We start from the raw sequence: 12,196 nt of genomic DNA, 5'->3' as shown, positions 1-12,196 counted from the left end.
ACTGCCTCAAACGCTTTTCTAAAATCTTGGAATATAAAATCTGTCTGTTGCCGTTCTTCCATGATTTGCAGGAGATCATGTGAGAAAAGGATAAGCTGAGTTTCGCGCGATCGACGCTTTCTATGTCCGTGTTGAATTGTGGACAGAATCCTTTACTTTCCAAGGAAATTTATTATATTCGAACTAAGAATATGTTCAAGAATTCTGCGGTAAACTGACTTTTGGCTTGTAGTTTTGAGAGTCTTTTCTTTAGCCTTCTCAGTAAAATAGTCACCAGCGCTGGGCTACAGATACGCAATAAACGCAAGCTAAGTAAGGGGCCACCGCCGCAGAATTCTCTCTGTAAAAACGAACTGGGGTTGCTTCCGGCTCTCGTGACTTATTTTCAACTCTTTCAGTTGCATCTTTGCACCAGGGACCCCTATTACTGACTCTCCACACAGGAGTCTGTGTGACGGTCAAATGAAAGTATGTTTGCACGATCCTCCTGCGTGAATGATCACTTACACGCAAAATTTAAAACTTCATCTATCGTTTTGTTGTCTTCTACTACCACACCAGACTGGTGAGAGCGCCTTCGACCCGCTTAGCAGTTTTACACAAGAAAAGCATTTTCTCGGGTTCGTGGCAAAACTATTTGCTAAGGTACGACTGTGGAAGCTGTATGCCTCACTCATCCATCTTTTTGCAGACGCACGAATTTTTACTGACTTTTACCTATAATCATTTAAGCGTTCTTTTTCTAACCAAGCATACAACAGTCTCTGCTTCCTCAGCATTTTCTTAATTTTGTTATTAAACCACGGTGGGTCTTTTCCGCCCTTAATCCACTTACTCGGCACATACTTTTCCAGAGCGCGTTTACAGTCCGTTTAAACTTTGCCCATAATTCCTTCACGTTCATCAGTTGGGACTAAGTGATGTCCATCCATTGTCTCACTGAGAAGCTAACAACTGCTTATCTAATCCTTTTAGGAAAAATACTCTCCTATCCTTATTAACTTTAGTAATCATCTTCACTATGATGACATCGTGATAACTAACGTCTGTCTGTATAATGATACAGCTATGGCAGAATCACAGAAGCGGATGACCCGCCCTTACTGATGTATGGACACACTGTGTCGTCATGGTTGTTCACTGGCCCGGACTCCAATAAAACGATTTCCGAACATTCATCTTATAAAGATAATGTGACAGCATTCCGAGAACACAAGCAAAAGTTGTGGTGACTATTGTACCAAACAGAAGGCCAAAAACTAATATTAACGCTAGTACGTGGCACCGTTGGCGCCAGTCGCTTCTCTGTATTCATTTAAGATCTCTGCGATCGACTCTGTATCGCGTCCGCGATTTTCCTCTTTTGCCGCTTTCGACTATTTGAGCGCAGGACGCTATGGGGAGAGGGCTGGTTTTGGTCGGTTGGCTGGCGCTCCGGTATGCTGTCTGATTGTCGGCGGTCGCTCTTTCTGTCACGTGGGCAATGGGGCTGCGGACGGAGACGTGCGTCCGGTCGGCGAGTGTGTACTGAGTCCAGTGAGAGGGTGCTGGTAAACGATGTGAACATGTGAAAGTGGCTTTGGAATATATCAGCCTGCAATCAGATACGCTTCAGAATCAAACGGTTGGACCTATTCAGGTTCTTACAGTCGTGCTGTATATATACTGAATTTCGTGCTGTTTGCATTTAACGGCTCTCCCAATGGTTGGACGTCGATGTTATCTGTTTCGTATTCACCACTGGTGCACAAATTATTGAACAGTGGTTACCTACGTGAATGAGATTTGCCTGTTTTGGACGCGCTTGAGATACGGGAAAGGAGGGTATAAGTACGTGTCTGTGCAATCCGAAATAATCACAGTTTCGATTTTCTGGGTTCAAATAGCTCTACGTACTATGGAATTTAACATCTGGTTTCATCAGGCCCCTAGACTTAGAACTACTTAAACCTAACTAACCTAACGACATCACACACATCCATGCCCGAGGCAGGATTCGATTCTGCGACCGTAGCAGCAGCGTAGTTCCGGACTGAAGCGCCTAGAACAGCTCGGCCACAGCGGCCGGCGATTTTCTGGGTGTCTGCTGGTATTTCGGTCATGCATTCAGAGGTAAACAAGCAATGGCTTAATGATAAAAAATTTATTGTGTGCTGGAGTCCTGTCGTAAGTTCAAAAATGGTTCAAATGGCTCTGAGCACTATGGGACTCAACTGCTGAGGTCATTAGTCCCCTAGAACTTAGAACTACCTAAACCTAACTAACCTAAGGACATCACAAACATCCATGCCCGAGGCAGGATTCGAACCTGCGACCGTAGCGGTCTTGCGGTTCCAGACTGCAGCGCCTTTAACCGCACGGCCACTTCGGCCGGCCCTGTCGTAAGTATTGAGTGTGTTTATCGAATATATAAAATATAATTAATCTACTCTGGGGTTAAGTAATGAGTAAGTTACGAGGGTATGATTTAGTACTATGACCAGATTCTTCTATATTTGAGTATATTATCACTTCCTGCTCTGACAGTAATAAGAATGTCTGTACGTATTATTAATGACACAGTAGTGCAGATATTAAAAGTGATTAATTCTGAAGGTGAATGGCTTGTGGGACCCTTGTGGCCGTATTCCTGTTTTGAACTTTTTCTAATGTTTTAAGGACTGTGTTACTCTGGAAACTGCCCAGTTGCTGTGTGGTTTTATGTTGTTGTTTCAGTAGGTGGTATAATCGGCGGTGCGCATCGTCCGTTGTAGCTGGTCGTTTAACTGGGGGACGACGCCTTGGCGGCCGGTTTGAGTTGTAACCGATAGCGGTGTCGCTGTGTTTATCAACACACTCCAGTTCTTCGGCGAATTTAAGTTGAGTATTTTATTATCTGTTCCTGGTGACGCCGAGGCGTCTGTCTTTCCTCCTTCACCGTTCCTTTCGGCTTTCATTCAGGTTCGATCTGAGTTGTAGTTTCCGAGCACCTCTGACGTGGCATTACTTGTCACTGAAATTTTGCAATACTTGAAAGATGCCTTCATAGTAGTGGGTTTTTAATATCTTGTACAGAAAGAGAAATTGTGAGTTGTTTCTGCTGTTGTATCTTAAAAGATGTCCTGCTTCTGTGAGAGTTTTTCTCAGTAAACCAATTATTGTTTGTATGGTAAGATTCATGTAAAGCGGGTTTTGAAAATTATTTATTGTTTGGGGTAGGCTTTAACGCCCGTAGGCATTTTATCTCTTCTGTAATGTTTGGAATTCTAGTGTAATTATGTATATTGTTCTGGGGTAACAGCAGTTTGCTGTTGTCATGCAATTGTTAAATAAAATCTGTTGGAGTTTATAGGCCAGAGTTTGTGTTTGGTTGATAGTTATTGCCTTTATTGAGTAGAAGTAACCTCGGGCGTGTGTCCCACGCCACAAACACCTACAATAATGGATGTACTTCATGGTAGGCAGGAGAGATATATTTGTAGTGGTTGGATGTTTGATCGATCATAACATGGGTCTGTCATCCAAACTGTTCCTACCCAATTGAAACGTGCGAGACATGCTCATTTCGAGCCCACGTGAGTCAGTAACATCGATATTTTCCACAACGCCTGATATAACAGCACTGCACTGTCAGTGGAGTTAAGGCGTACTGAAGCTCGTTTGCGTGAACCGTTCATGTTACGACGCTATATGGTGAATGAATGAAAATGTGGGGTTTGTTTTATTTGTTAGGTCGCAATGATAATACTGACCACGTATCTCGCAGCATCTTTTACAAACAGTCGATCATGGAAAAAGATTACGTCTTTTGCCTATTGCAGCCTACCGAAGTAAGCAGATAAAAATTGAACTTTCATTCGCCAGAATTGCTGGAACCAGCTGTTCGTAGCTTTTAAATAGTTCTAGTGTCTCCAGCAACAATGAACTTCATTTTCAGACAGCACGACGTGTATAACAATCAATTTATTCATTGTACTGCGTTCATGGATACTGGCCCAGTAAACCGAGGAGGTGGCGCAGTGGTTAGACACTGGACTCGCATTCGGGAGGACGACGGTTCAATCCCGCGTCCGGCCATCCTGATTTAGGTTTTCCGTGATTTCCCTAAATCACTCCAGGCAAATGCCGGGATGGTTCCTTCCCCATCCTTCCCTAATCCGATGAGACCGATGACCACGCTGTCTGGTCTCCTTCCCCAAAACCAACCAACCAACCAACCCAGTTGGGGAATGGAATGGGGACAATCAGTCGTGTGAGCATGTTTTCTTGTCCTCTCAGTACCGCTCACATAAAGCAAAAATGAAAGATTGACTGTCTAATCAATACTATCATCAATAACAGCTTCCTCATTTAACGGAAATGTCCCCAATTCAGTAATCGAGAGAAGTTCTCCAGGCATTAAATGTTATTTGGCGTTAGTTTCAAGTTGAAAAGGAGAAAAAGTTTTTAAAATTCCCGAATAATTATTACTGCTGCAAAACTGCGTGATGTTAGTGGCTCGTGAATAACGAGTGAAACCACTGAAGGCATAAGCTGCAGACCCATTTCGAATCTTTATCTCATGAATACGGAAATATCTTGTGTGTTGTAGTGCCGTATTAAATTCCGTAATAAAGATCAAAAAGAACTTTAACATTTTATCACATTGCTATCTGCCAACGCTTAGAATCACTGCAAAAGAGCTCTGAAAGTATTTATTGCAGTGCTACTTTCTGTAATCAAAAAATGGTATTCAGCCTCAAGCACGGTTGTTTAGCGCGTTTCATTCATGATGCGTAACCACACGTATGGCTTTACGACGTAGCTTCTCATACAGGGATGGTTAATTCCCATGAAGAAGTCGGCTAGTGATGGATCGTTGCAACATGCCTACATTATTTGAATCAGCTTACTGGAACGAGTGGTGTCACGTAACATTAATTTGCCTCTAGAATGTTGCCCAAAACCTTACGGAATCTCTCTGCAGCATGTTAAAGATAACATGGAATCCGCCTCCGTAATCGGGGTCGCTTATGCACGCCTCTGGATTGTCTCTCGCCTCCGAGACAGGCTGCTGGAATCCTGGTGATGGAAGAAATTTTCACTGCCACTACTTGTGCGACGAGGGCAGTAGTTGTGGAAGCATAGAGTTCCTGATAATCAGGCTCTGAGACAATAGGAAGTGTTACATGGAATGAGGTGATCAATCCGTTATACGGGCTCGTTAAACTCGGCAGCTCCCTTGGTGCTATTCAAGAGGAATTGGCTATGTGCCGGCACCAGGTTTCATCCTCTGCCTTTTGTCACCAGAGTACACACACTGCAATATACATACAAGTACTACAATCACGCAGCCGACATATACAGTAAAGATACAACTCTCACGTTGTCACACAAGACAACGTAACGCTCGGGGAAGGGGAACTGTTCCTGAGTAGGCGGCTGTATGTACCCTGTGTGGTTTTTCACCAAACCCTTTTCTTTCCCTGACGTACAAATTATTCGAGCAAATTATTAGTGGCGATACAAGTCTGTCAAGAAAGTTATTTACAAAATTAGTACAATATGCCATTTTTTAATTGAATAGTTCTGCTTTTTAATGAGCTACTGCGTGACTTGTAAGTTCGATGACGCAGTTGGCTTAAATTGGTTCAGTGTTGGAAGTAGGCAGCGTCCAGTAGATTTATGATTTCGTTGTACAAATGAATAAAATTTTATTAGACTTTGGGACACGAACTTTCCAACTGTGTACAACAGTATTTAATGTTTATTATGAACAGATACTATTAAAACCAGTTTTCTTAATTCTTTCTTCACTGACAGATTCTTATAGAAGGACTAGATGGTGCATTTAATTTCCGCACGCAGTAAATAAGCTAATTATACATCCCCTTCCTTTGCGACAGGCGGTACTTTCAAGCGTAAATAAATTATGAACGTTATCGGAATAATTAGAAAACTGCCGAGTGGTAACGTGCAGTTTGAGGAAAAAAAATTTGCTTAACACGGATCGTGAGATTCCTCTCAAATGTATCTGGACGTCACTTAAAAAAGAGAAATTCTTGCTGACAGAACCGACCCGCTTGTAGCTGCGCGTACCTGTCTTTTTATTTGGAGGCAGAGGGGCCGCAGACATGCCAATAACCGCGCGTCTGTGCAGGCTGCTGCGGCCGCGGCTGGCTGTGGCAGGTGCCCGGAAAAGGGCGCAGCCGGTCGTGAGTAATGTGATGCCCTTCCCGGATATCGGCGCCGGCTGGCAGGAGGAGCCGCACCCCGGACGTCAGTCATCCTCCAGGGCCCGCGGGCGAGAAGGAGGTGAGGTGAGGCGGCCTCGGTGTCGATACACAGCAGGCCGCAGGCATCGCGCCGCGAGACACGTGTTTCTCAGACAGGACTACACGTCCACTGTGAAGGTGCCACCATCTGGTCTTGTCCTACACCACAGACATAACGAACGTAATCAAGGCAACTAACTACTACTATTACCGCCTACCCTGTATTTTAACCAAGTTGCCCTTCTGCTATAACATGTAAAAGCACTTAAATTCGTCACTTGCCCAGGACGCTAGCCCCAAGACGTTACGATATCTCTAATATATTATTAAACTAGGTGCGTCCCGCTGTATTACCCGCGGTTATACAGTTATTTATAAAGAAATGTTAATGCTGCATTTCACTATCCATGCTTATGCGCCACCACAAAAGCTACCTCTTGGGAGTACTGAGGCGCGAGCCACTCGCGGCCCAGCAAACCAAGTGACACTGGAAAGAAGAAAACCAGCAAATTATAGGATGGTAGGAAAAGATGACATAAGGAATGTCTCTGACAAATCACCCGTTTATTTAAGGAAAAAAATGCGCGACCTATTAGCGAATTACAAAATATTGCAGGAAAGAATGTTAACAATTTCACGACTGTTTATGATATACCTAGCACGGAAAAGATCATAACTGTCTCGGTGTGTAACGAGAGCCTCAGATCTACTGCATTACATTTCTACAAACAACGTTCCGAGACTGCATTTTTGTGGAGATTTCAGCCTCTCGAAACACGCGAGCATCCAACGTAGAGGTGCCCAGATAAATACCTGTCGCTTTTAATGTCCTTGACTCTTATTGAAAGTGATGCAGAATGCCATTTTCGAAGAGAATTGCAAGCGTTTGAACTGGAAAGGCAAGTTTTTTGGGATGATAGGAATTCGTGCCATCAGTGCGTCTCTCCTTGGCTCCGCCGCTCATGGTGGCCCGCACGATATGCCTTGTCAGCTCCGTGGTGCTTAGCCTGGGGCCGCATCAGTATGACAATCACAACCACCTACAGCTCCAATTTCTGTGACGGCACCCCCGACAGCTCTGATGAGTTTAGGTTATCTGCTAGCGTCGTCTCATATCACTGTCTATTGACGTGTAGGCGGTCGCCTCACCAGGTACTTGCTTAATAACTCTGTTCTCGATGTTTCCAATCGATTTATTCTTGGGTGTCAATATCACTACTCTAAACTTAATTCATTGATTTGATAGTTACCTTTCATGGATGACTTTTTAATCACGTTACCCATCCCAAGGGAACTGTACTCACGTTGTGCTCACGTTGACCATCCTACAGGAACAGCGACAATTTTTTCTAAAGATCGCATCTGTGTTAATTCAGGGTGTAGCCTACCTCTATTTCAACACTCCTGCAATCCGTCCACACCCTTCAGTGTGAAGGAGTAACAAACATACTAACTAGACGAAGAAAGAAAATATGAAATTTCTAACACTGTACAGGGCAAATTTTATAGTATTTCTACGTGCAACAACGTCATCTGCCCTCACTTGTGCCCACGTTACCACCGGATACGATCGCATATCATAACCAATTCCATCCTCACTAAAAGCCTACCACGTTCTACATGTGAAGGAACAAGGTCTCTCTATCGTAAATAATTTACATGACACCGTCGTTGTTAGTCGCCGACAGCCTTGCCGCAATGTTAACGCTGGTTCCCGTCAGATCATGAAACTTAAGCGCTATCGGGTTTGGCTAGCACTTGGATGGGTCACCGTCTGGGTCTGCCGAGTGCTCTTGGGAAGCGAACTGCACTCAGCCCTTGTGAGGACAATTGAGGAGCTACTTGATTGGCAAGTAGAGGCACTGCTCACGAAAACTGACAGCAGTGTGCTGACAACATGCCCTCTGTATCCACACCCGCTGGCGCCTATGGGCTGAGAATGACACGGTGTTGGGTGGGTACCGTTGGGCCTCCAAGGCCTGTTCTTACAGTTTTTTTTCTTTTATTGTGAGTCCTCAAGCGTCTCAGAAATCCTAAGATACGCCTGACGCCCGGCAGCTAAAATGCAACTATCTTTTATGGAAGTATGAATGAAACATTTTCAGGACTGTATAAGCATTGTATTCATTACATTGAATCTTAATATAAAGGATATATTAAACAATAAAACCATTTTCACAAATACAATACACTTGAAAAGTGAAAGAGTAAACAGCTCTTTCTAAGAGTAATTATTGTTCCACATTCCTTGTTAATAAACATACTCACACTCAAACTTTCGCATCTTTAATATACACTGGTGTCCAAAATTAAAGCTGTTACCCCACCCTTAGCCTAATTCATGAGTCTAATTTATCATACAACCATACAAACTGTCAACAGATGTCTATACGATTGTGTTTTGCTCGGAAGATGGCATTCCGGTCAACGGACAACAAAGCCGACCATGACGTCAGGGCACCTATCAAACGATGTAGTGTTTGAAAGATAGTCCCACATCCACAGTCTATGTACACAGTCAAAAATGGTTCAATATGGCACATACATGACACCTACCAGACTCTCTGCGGTGGATGGCAACATGGAGAATGAAAGCAGAACAGTCGCAAACTGATGTGGTCTGATGGCTTAATGTGAAACGTTCTGTTGTTTCTCAAATGTAGTGACGGTTTGTAGAGACCAAAACTGTATTCCAAAGATCAGGGCAGTGTCAACCACATCTGATATCAGAAAGAGAGAAATGTTATTTAGATGAAAGCGCATGACGGTATCGCCTTAGTACTGCATGGGAATTGGCATCTGACCTCGCAGCGTGTTCTGGACGTGTTGCATCGAGGAAGAAGGTGTACGAAAGGCTTCGGCAAAGTGCCTCTTCCTGTCGGAGGCCTGCTGTATGTGCGCATTTGACGTGTCTTCACAGAAAGGAACGTCCCCGAACTGTGGGCCAGTTTCTTGTCACAGACGAAGCCCGATTTGGCCTGGACAATGATTCTCGACGGATTTGCATTCGGAGAAAATGTGGAACGCAATTTTGGGATCCAAACATTGTGGAAAGAGATCAGTGTGGAGAAGGAGCCCGAATGGTGTGGACAGCGATTACGTTGACCACTCAAACACTTCTTCATGAAATTGTACAGATGAACTGACAAGGTTTCACTTCTGTCAGGTATCGAGAAGCGATCTTGGAATCCTCATCTGCGGTTGCTGCGAAATGCTGTCGGCCCAGACTACGTACTGATGGACGATAACGCTCGACCTCATAGAGCACGGGTAGCCGAAATTTTCTTGGAACTTGAAGATATTGGACGCGTAGCGTGGCCTGCTCGCTCTCTCGATTTCAGTCCCATAGAGCGTTTCTGGGATGTACTAGGGAGACGGTTTGCATCACCTCACCATCCACTCTCCAGGACTTGCCAATAGCTCTGAAGGAATAATGGATGTTATTGCCTTAACATGTGATTTATGATATCGTTCACAGGATGCACCGTTGTTGTCATGCTTGTATTGGTGCCAGAAGTGGTGCATCCTATACTGAGCACATTAACCAGTTGTCGGAAGGTATGTGCAAATCCATTAAGTTGGAAAGAAATGAAGAATATTTTTGTCTGTCGTTGAAGTTATTTACGTTCAGTATTTTTTACATTGTTTCTACTTTACTACCACTTGTTTATACTGTTCTGGGGTAGAATTTTCGTTTGTTGCTTTAATTTTGGACACCACTGTATATGAGGAGGCCACCATACTGGATCGAATGATGTTAGGCCTGAATACATAACGTATCTTTAGTACCTAACATGCGATATCACAGATAATTATAGATCATACAAGTACTCGGCGAACAATTAGAAACTTTGAGAAACACACACAAAAGAAATTTTATAAACTACCATCAATACTTTTGTTTTCCAGTAAAATACCTTAAGTAAAACCATGGATAGCAGTAGTTTCTCAGAATAGTTAAGGAATACGTAACATTACACTGTCATAAATAGAAGAGTTGAGAAAAACAGAAGGCTTAATCTGTAAATGAGAAAAATGAAGAGTTAGAACATCAATTCACACTGTCGAATTTTATCCCATTACTTAGTAATGTAATAGCGTGTCGCTCTGCTTCTACCTTGAACTGCGTGTTTAATTCTTACGCTGCCACACCTTTCATCTAAACCAGTGTTAATGGATGAGCAGATTGTCGCATTTTTTTATGCAGCTACGAAGTTAAATCTCTATCTAAAAATTTCCGTTCAACTTACTGTAGGAGACGTCTGTTCATATTGCTAAACGTCGAAATTTTCTGCCAATTATTTAACCACAATCGACAGCAATGACGCCTTCTTGCTAATAGCTTTCCTTTTCCGAACCCTCGAGTTATGTACTGACTAGTCAGTTTGATGTAATGTGCCTGTTTCCGTTTATTTTCTGCAGTACGTTTAAAGTTGTGATTATCTGCATACTTTCTTAAGCAGTACAAAAAAAACTTAAGAATGTAAAATACATTTTTTTTGTTTATGGATTGTTTAATCATTTGTTATGGCAGTCTGAATAACGAGAATCAAATTAATACATTTCGACTGATTGTATAATTTTATCGGATTTTTTCGATTTCAGGTGGGATATATTCCATCATGGCAGGCTACAGTACGACATATAATCTCCTGCACACAAACTTTTGAAGAAATTGAGATGATGATGTCCGAAGAGCGTAATAACGAAGTTCTAGAGGATTTTGAAGACCAAGTGGGCACAGATTGTGATGAAGTTGAAGTTCACCAGGGAGATTCAGAAATACGGAACACTACGAAGGCGACGAGGATCTACACGTCAGAATGATTATTTCTATTTTGGAAGGATCGAAGAGACAAAGTGGAATACAGTTACACTATCACACAGTGTATATTTCAAGGCTCACAAGTTACCTGGACCTGTAGGTCCAAGCTTTCGGATCGCTGGAATCGCTTCATACGTAACGTCATTTCGCCCATTGTAGTTCTATATGCAAAGCAGTATACAGAGAGCGATAAGGTTGATTTTAGCCTGAGAGAGGCCTAAAACCAGTAGATGTTACTGAACTGGAAGCCTTCACCGTTTTCTTATTGGTAGCACACTAATCAGTATTTTCTACTTTCCTAGAAAAAATGACGTGTGTGATCCTGGCAACAATCTTGTATCAGAATGAACTGATGATGACACAGGAAGCAAATACAGTCCATCCACTGTAACACTTCATAATGGCACAAAAGGCGACCGCTTCGTACATTTCTTCTGTTAACAATGTATATCGTAACAGAAGTAAATTTTTTCTGAAACAAATACCCACGTGTTGTTTTTCCTTTTTACGCTTGAATACGTTTCGGAAACTCAAGAATACATATTAATCTACGCAGTAAAGACTAAAACATTATACGGAAACGTGTGGCAGACATAGTAGACGAAAGAAGGAATTAAGAAAAGGTAGTGGGGTCAAGAGGAAAAGATATAAAACCAGCATAGTAAAGGCTCACCAAAGATTGTTGCAATATCTGTCATAAGCAAATCAGTTCGTTGAACCCTGAAACTTTTAGCCCTGACTGCTGGAAAATTAATTGTTCGCTACACAGCCAAACAGGGATTATGAGAAAACTGAATGATTAACTTTTCTGTTGTAATTGTGCTCATAATTGTGCTCATACCTTTTTTGTCTTTCTATAATAATATTCGCCATATATAATGATCTTAATTAGCGAAACTCAATACAAGAGTAAGTGAATTAGTGGTGTAATCAACCTGACACAATACGTACAGTCTCGGTGTGGAGAACACCGTACCTGATGGAAGGATAAATTTTTAGAGGACTGTGTGCGGTATTTCCAGTTTTTCTTAACTTGGTTATGATATCAATAGTAATCGACACACTATGTCCCTAAATAAGATTACGTATTGTTACGTGAACACTTTCTCCAAAGCTGCCCCGCAACTGATATAAACCA

This window comes from Schistocerca nitens, chromosome 2, assembly GCF_023898315.1.
Source record: "Schistocerca nitens isolate TAMUIC-IGC-003100 chromosome 2, iqSchNite1.1, whole genome shotgun sequence".
NCBI lineage: Eukaryota > Metazoa > Arthropoda > Insecta > Orthoptera > Acrididae > Schistocerca > Schistocerca nitens.
The sequence above is the reverse complement of the archived record's forward strand: the minus strand, read 5'-3'. Positions refer to the sequence as shown.